This window comes from Microtus oregoni, unplaced genomic scaffold (genome assembly GCF_018167655.1).
Source record: "Microtus oregoni isolate MIOR12 unplaced genomic scaffold, Mior012 000016F_ref0000370, whole genome shotgun sequence".
In the NCBI taxonomy this organism is placed as follows: domain Eukaryota; kingdom Metazoa; phylum Chordata; class Mammalia; order Rodentia; family Cricetidae; genus Microtus; species Microtus oregoni.
The window spans coordinates 36910755-36919228 of record NW_024543075.1 but is presented as its reverse complement, the minus strand read 5'-3'; the positions used below and the strand labels follow the sequence as shown (position 1 = coordinate 36919228).

Sequence of the window (8474 nt, the reverse complement as noted above, 5' to 3'; positions counted from 1 at the left end):
ATAAAGTTCAGTAAAAAAACAACAATTTAATAGGAAAGGTCGCAGCCACTCCTTTCCTTCCACTCCTCTAAGTTCCCTTTTACTTCCTTTCTCCCCCAGATTCAGTCCCCTTCTGTTTGCCCTTCAGAAAAGAGCAGGCTTCCAAAAGATGACAGTCAAAGAGGAAAAAACAAAATACAATAAGACAAGACAATCCAATAGGAAGAAAAGAATTCCAAAAGAAGGCTGTAAAGTTAGAGATATAACTGTTCCCACTGTTAAGAGTCCCCACAGAAATTCCAAACTAACAGCCTTAAAATGTGCAGAGACCTGGTGTAGGCAAGCATGTTTAACATTACATAAATTTTCATAATTTATGTGATAGATGTGACATGAAATTTTTTGTTGTTTTTATAATGAAGAGCTTCTTAATTTTGTCTTGGATCTGCTTGGTTTTTACCACATAGACAATGGGGTTCATCACAGGAGGAATTAGGAAGTGCATGTTGGCCAGAGTCACATAGACATGTGAGGGAAGCCTCGGGCCAAAACGGTGCAGCATGGACAGACAGATCATGGGTGAGAAGAAGAGGACCACAGCACATAGGTGAGAGATGCAGGTGTTGAGAGCCTTGAGGCGGCCACTGTGGGAAGCCATCCTCAGCACTGTTCTCAGAATCAACACATTGGAGAAGAGGATGAGGAGAAAGTCAAGTCCCATGGTGGAGAGCACTACAAACAGCCCAAAGATGCTGTTGGCCCTAGTATTGGAGCAGGAGAGCTTTATGATGTCAGGATGCAAACAGTAGGAATGAGAAAGTACATTGGAGCTACAAAAGTACAGCCTCCTCAAGAGGATGGGGAGAGGCAGCTGCACAGTTAGGGTTCAGACAACAATAGCCAATCCTATTCTGGCAATCACAGTGTTTGTGAGAATGGAGTGATAGTGAAGTGGATGTGAAATGGCCACATACCTGTCAAAGGCCATGGCCAGAATGACAGCTGATTCAAGGTCTTGGAAAGTATGAATAAAGAACATTTGGGTAAAACAAGCAGAGGGGGTCATTTCTCTAGCAGCAAGCAAGAAGATCCTCAACATACTGGGGAAGGTAAAGAGAGAGAGACCTAGATCAGAGGCAGCTAACATGGCCAAGAAAAGATACATAGGAACATGGAGAGTCTCCTCCCACCAGATAGCAATTATGATCGTGATGTTGCCCACCATGGTAATGAGAAACATGACACAGAATGGTATGGATATCCAGATGTACAGAGCCTCCAGTCCTGGGATGCCAGTAACCAGGAAGGTGAAGAAGACAGAGTTGGTGCTGTTGACAGGAAGCATACCTCTCCTATAAGATGTCTTGTCTTAGAAGAGATGCGGAACCCTGTCTCTATGAGTTTTGTCCATTGAATATGCATTCCCTTGAACCCATCCTCATGAAGTTGTAAATTTCCCTTATTGTTTTATGTAATAAAAGATTTTATGACATTTCCTATTGATTAACTTGAACCTAATAAAGACTAATTCTTTTGTTGAACAACTTCTCCAGGTGTGATAAATTACTAAAGGAAAAAAAATAAAAACATTTTTAGTTAACTCAAGTCATAACACTGATACAATGACATTTTAAAATGAAGAACTCAGAACTTATCAATCACTAAATTCCCACTCAATAATAAAAATGTACACTAATAAAAGCAATGCACTATTCTGTGTGGTTTCTACAATTCTGGTGATAATTAATAAATGATAAATCAGATGATTGGTTGTTCATAGAATTATAGAACTTTTATGGAATTGGGATTTAAATCATTATTTTAGGCATAAGAGACAAAATTTTACCAACTAAGCAGGGAACCCAAGCACCAAATCTGAGAATTGCCATTGTTTTTTATAACCTGTTTATAAGTTGTTTGCTGATTTAAGTGAAAAAACTAAAAAGACACAAGTTTAAATATTTTTATTCATGTTAATATAGTTATCCTTTTCTTCCCTCATGAGCTTGCCTCTCCTTTAGGATATATTCTTGCTTTTAAATGAATTCTTTTTTACTTGCAATTTACATTGGATTTACAAAATAGTTTATGACAGACTTGGACTTTCTTATTGTCATCTCCTCATCACCAATTTTAAGAAGTTCTGTGACAAGTGTCATATCATTCCTTAATATAAACATGGTTTCTAAAATCACTTACCATAGAAAATAAGACACAAATATTTCTATATAATTCAAAATGTATCTATAATTGAAGATTCTATGTACTCATTCATATAACATATAGCCTAATTTCATAATGAATTTTTTAGTTTTGCAATTATCAATGCACATAGATATTTTCACAGGGACTATTGAATGTGATAATAAGAAGTTCAATTTTCATCAGTATGCCAAGGCAAATTATACTGTGACTGCTTTACAGATGTTGTTCAGTACTGATCATTTACTCTTTTTTTTGTTTTAAATTTTTTTTATTGAGAAAAGAAGAAAAAAAACATAAACAAAAAACAAGTTTCCACCTCCTCCCAGCCTCCCATTTCCCTCCCCCACCTCCCACCTTTCTCCCCCTCCCCCCATTCCTCTCTCCCTCCCTCTCCCGTCCACAGAGCAGTCCGGGTTCCCTGCCCTGTGGTAAGTCCTAGGTCCTCCCCCCTCCGTCCATATCTAGGAAGGTGAACATCCAAACTGGCTAAGCTCCCACAAGGCAAGGACAATGGCACGGGGTTTTGATCCTACTCATTTACTCTTTATTCAGGACAATAATGCATATGTTTTTCAGTCACATGCTTATTTCTAAAATGTATTTTGTGCTAATGACAAAAATTAAATCTGCTTTCATTAAATTGGTAATTAAGTACCAATAGAAAGTAAATCACAAAATATAAAATGATTCCACTGTCACTATTTTCATTAACAACAATATATTTAATTTAGAAAAAAAGTGAGAAGACTTCATTCTGTGCATGAGAGCATACACTTCCATTTTACTCTTAATTTTCCTATGACTCATTTAAAATCACCTTTGAGTCCGGGTTCTGATGGAGAAAGAGCATTAAGGAAAATTACAGAAACAAGACGCAAATTCTAAATTTCCTTTTTCTGATAGTAGTTATGAAATATTTCAGGGGCCTGCTGACTGATTTCTCCATTCATTTACACATTCACAGATAAAAATATCCATCTGCATCAGTTTAGATGAGATTCAGAAGTGACTGCTGTGATTAAATTTTATTTTACAAACTCTGGAAAGTAAACGATCAGAGATAAAATCCAACAGTTGCCTCAGAAAACAGGTGGGCACTGCTCTTTTAATGGAGAATGGCACTGTATCAGGGAAAGGAGGCTAGAATTAGCATCCCAAGTTTGATAAGAATATGCCCAGCCAAGTCTCATACTTGCAAGTGGCCCTCATTATTAAGTCTCTCTTGCATCTGAATTCTAAGTGGTGTTTTCTTTTGCTTAGATTTCATTTTGAGAAGACTTTCTGCATCTGTGCTTGCTGGTATAAAGGGAGTCTTGCATTCAGTAAGGAGCTGAGGCCCGTGGTCAGCATTATCATGTGGACAGACCTCCAGTTCTCCACTTCAGGAATAGCACCCTTGTTCTATTTGTTGTGGTATCATTACCTAAACATCTCAGACATTTAATATAATCAACTATGGATGTCTTTCCTAAAGACCCCTCTCCAGGCTCCGGTTATTCCTTCTACTTGATTGGATAGTTCTGCACTCACTACTTTATCCATCGTCTTGTTGCTCTAAATTTCATTTTCAGAGCACACTCCATTTTCCTCTCACCTGGCATCTTAAAGTGGCATGCTCCCCAGGGTTCTGTAAGGACAGCTTTCCCTTCTGTGTTGAGGATCACTAACACTCATGATCTGAATTCAGATGCCTTATTATGTGTTCAGTTCTCCCTTGAGACTTAAAATCTCCCTAGACCCCCTTTTACTTAATGGGAGAGTCAACTTTTGTTTTCTTACTCCCCAGAGACACTACAACAAGAATGGCCCAGGCACTAAGTGGGTCTTTTTTCGCACCATTAAGTGATTTCAGTTACCAAGGTTGTATTAGCTCAATTCTGTTAGAAGTTACCAATAAATTGTATATTACAGTACAATGAAAATTTTCTGTAATACATTAAAAACTCTGGAAAATTCATTTAATTGAAAAATTTCCATTGAAATCTTCATTGTACTTTGATTCATTTGAACAGTTTCAGTCAAAACACTATTTTGTTCTCCTAGAAATTATATCAGGATTCAGAAGTAATTTACTCCTTTTGCTTCTGTCTCCCTTCTTTAGCCCATATGCTTCTTACAAACGGCAATGCCAGCCGATCTTCTTTACATAGTATTTTAAGTGTCTCTAAGGATAGTTTCTGTAACTTTCTGTGAATCTAGACTAAAGAAAATACAAGCTTTGAAACAACTAATGACAATATGATATTCCTGAAAGTGGAGAATCTCTCTGAAGTGATATGGACTGGGCAATCTTAAGAAGCATTATTTTCTGGATGAGGCTTCTATGATTGATGTCAGTTAAGCTCATCCTCAGTCTGATCAGAGGGGAAGGCCAACTAAGACACCCTCTCCACTATTTCTTAGATTCTTATCTGGGGTTATCATTGTGAATTCCTGGGAATTTTCCTAATACCATATTTCTAGTTAGCCCCATAATAGCTCCTTTGATCAAGATACCTCTTTTTTTGTTCTCTCCCTCTTTCCCTTCTCCCAACTTGACCTTTCTGGTCCCTCTTGTTCTCCTCCTGCCTTCTCTTCTTCCCTGCTCACTCTGCTTTCAACCTCCCTCCTCCCCTCATGCTCCCAGTTTACTCAGGAGATGTTGTTTATTTTCACTTCCCAGGGGGATCTATGTATGTCTTTCTTAGGGTTCTCTTTGATACCTAGTTTCTCTGAGGTTGTGGTCTGTAGAATGGTTATCCTTTGTTTTATGTCTTATTTTCTCTTATGTGTGAATACATACTACTATATTTGTCTTTCTGAATCTGGGTTATTTCACTCAAGATAGTTTTTCTACTTCTATCCATTTGTCTGAAACTTTGAAGAGCAGATCCAGAGACCCATAGCTAACCACTGGGCTGAGCTCCTGAGGTGCAACCAAAGAGAAGGAGAAGAAATAATACAAACAAAAGGGTCAAGACGATGATGGGGAAACTCACAGAATCAGCTGACCTGAACTAGTAGGAGCTCACTGATTCAGAACTGACAATTGGGGAACCTGCATCAGCCTGAACTAGGCCCCATGAAGGCAGGTGGTAATGGTGGGACTTGGGCAGTATGTAGCAGTAGGACCAGGATCTAACCCTAGTGTATGATCTGACTTTGTCGAGCCCATTTGCTGTGGACAGATACCTTGCTTGGCATTGGGGGAGGACCTTGGTCCTGCCTCAAGAAGATTATGGGACAAACTTAGTTGAGTTCCCAGGGATGAGTGGATAGAGGGTGGGGTGGGAGAAGGTGGGGGCAAAAGGAGGAGAGGAGGGAAGGGTAACTGGAATTGGTATATTAAATAAATAAATAAACTAATAGATAAATGAATAAAAAATAAATTTTAAAAAAGAAACATTATTTTTGAGCTGGAGAGATGGCTAAGAGGTTAAAAGCACTGACTGCTCTTTCAGAGATTATGAGTTCAATTACCAGCAACCACATGGTGGCTCACAACAATCTATAATATGTTCCAGTGCCTTCTTCTGGCATGCAGGCATACATGGAGGCATGACACTGTATACATAATAATAAGTAAATCTTTTAAAAGAACAAAAAGAAGCATCATTTTCATATATTTTTCCAAAAACATTTATCTTAACTGTATTAATAAATAAACAAAAAATTATTTTAAGTTAACAAAGCAATTAAATATGTGCTGTATAAAACAGCATAAATATATTGAGTTGGCTAGAGTAATTTGATAACTAGTTGACATATGCATATTTGAGATTTTGTAGTGAGAGTATTTAAAAGCTAGTTTACCAATTTTCAAGTACAGTTGCCTGTCATTCCCATGGTATTTAGTATATTTCTCAAAGCTTCTCTTCTGTTGTAAATATTGTAGCTTGACTCATGTCTGTGCAATTCTCACCTTCCAGTCATACGTAACTGAAATTCTATTTTCGGCTTCTCTGGGTATTTTTACAGATACTAAATATGCAACATTTCATTTTGTTCCTCTTACTATTATAAAAGGACATAGAAAAATATGAAATTATAACTGTTGATGGTATGTACAATGGTAATTTAAAATGTATATAAAGCATGCCATTTAACACTGGGCAAATGTAACTGTATCCGCAAACATTTGTCCTTTACCTATGATTAAAAAAAAACTCAAAGTTTTAGTTTTAAACATATATTAGAGGGAGGAAAAAGGAAGGAAAAAAGACGCCAGATATAATTTTTAAAAGAGAAAATGTTACAAAAACATATGCAGTACATTATTGCCGCATCAGCGCAGGCTGGAACCAAGAATCTCGGCAGAGGGTGTCCAAGTTGAATGAATGCACAGAGCACGAGCTTGAGGTAGAATAGCTTTTTTTATTGTCCTGCTGGGGCTGGGCTTTTATACCTGGCACCAAATGAGGAGGGGGCTGTGAAGGGACTGTAACCTGACCCTGGCAGGGATCAAGGAACCTTCAGCATGCACTCAACATTCCTTCCCCCTCTCCAGGAGCAGAGGGAATTTATTATGTTTTCTTTGCAGATAAGCACCTGAAATGGGGGCAAGGATATCAACTCGGGGCTGCAGTTCCCACACATTATTGTTGGTTCCTGGCTGCCCAGCTAGCTTAGACCCAAAAATCACACAGAAACTATATTATTTAATTCACTGCTTGGCCCATTAGCTCTAGCTTCTTATTGGCTAATGCTTACATTTTAATTTAACCCATTTCTATTAATCTGTATATCACCACGAGGTGATGGCCTATCAGCAAAGTTTCAGCACATCTATCTCTGGTGGCAGCTCTATGGTGTCCCTCTGACTTGGCTCTTCTTTCTCCCAGCATTCAGCCTAGTTTTCCCTGTCTACCTAAGTTCTGCTTTGCTATAGGTTTAAAACACTTTCTTTATTCATTAATGGCAATCACAGCATACAGAGGGAAATCGCACATCACCTCCCCTTTTCTGTTTAAATAAAAAAGGAAGGTTTGAACTTTAACATAGTAAACTTACACGTAGCAAAACATGTATAAAATAAGAATTACAGTTACAATATTTATATCTACTTTATCTTTTATCATAACCAAGGAAAGCTATAACTATAAATTATTCAACTCCATCAAAGACTCCAGAAGTATATAATATTACCTAAATAAACAGGAAGTACATTGTAAGTAACTTCCCAAACTCTAGAATTGACGGAGACATATCACTGCCTGGACAGTCACCCAAAGTTTTTCTGTACTGTTGGGGCACCCACCTTCAGTCTACTTGCCCATAGTATCCAGCAGACTTTTTTATGAATCAGGAAATGTTAAAGACGGCTCTGCCTATGTTGGCATTTTATCTGTAATTTTCTTCTGTGTCTGCAGAATGTCTGGTAGACTCTTTCATGAAGCAGGAACCCTGAAGGATCATCTCACCTTTAGGCAAGTTCAGCAGTCATTTCTTTGTGGGTACTGCATATCCAGTTCACCAGTCCAGGCAAGAGCAGTTTCTCTCCCAAATAGCTAACCAACTCCATAAGGGACCTCTTCAATGCCCATCTTCCTCTTGAATTAGCTTTTGCTGCCAGGAGCAGATGTATCTCATTGTCATGAAAAGTATTAAACTCTTAAAACATGTTGAATGCCATATTCTGAAGGTCTCTGAAAGATTTGAAGAATAACCTATCTAACTGAAATATATGTTTATATATTTAGAAAATCTAACATGATTACAAGCTTCACTATTATAGATGACTATCTTCTAACCGATATTTTAATTAGACATTGCATTTTAAATGAATTGCACAAACACAATACTTTAATTAAGAGCAGAAATATACATATAACAAAATTGACCTAAAACTTGTAACAATAAACCAAGATCCATACCAATGCAAAGTATCCACCTCTATAGCATATCCCCTTTAAATGTAAAGAAACATTTACAAACAATATTTGAAAATATGGGCATAGTTTTCTCCATACTGCTTCCTACTGATTGTTGGGTGTAGTAATTTTGGGGGATATTCATGGTGACCTTCAGGGGTCTTGTACCATCAAACCACACCAGTTTAGAAGCAATCCACAGGTTCTAATTCTGTGGAAACAAAAGAAGAACCTCTTTTCCTAAGCAACATATCCTTAGACCCAAATTTCAAAGTCATGATACCTTTATAATATACGTGCTGGCTTAGCTTATCAGCCCATACAATGAAATGTCTCTCTGTACTTAGCTCCTTCACAATCAAAAAAATTCAAAGATAAGACAATAATATACATAATCCAGACTCTCTGTGAATTTTTCATTTTTGTGTGACTTATTTTTCT

The 8474-nt window shown here is 37.5% G+C and overlaps 1 pseudogene; it reads right to left on the bottom strand.

Annotated features, from left to right (window-relative positions):
* Positions 1–346: 346 nt before the first annotated feature.
* Positions 347–1324, bottom strand: LOC121457360 (annotated as a pseudogene).
* Between the last annotated feature and the right edge of the window lie 7150 nt (positions 1325–8474).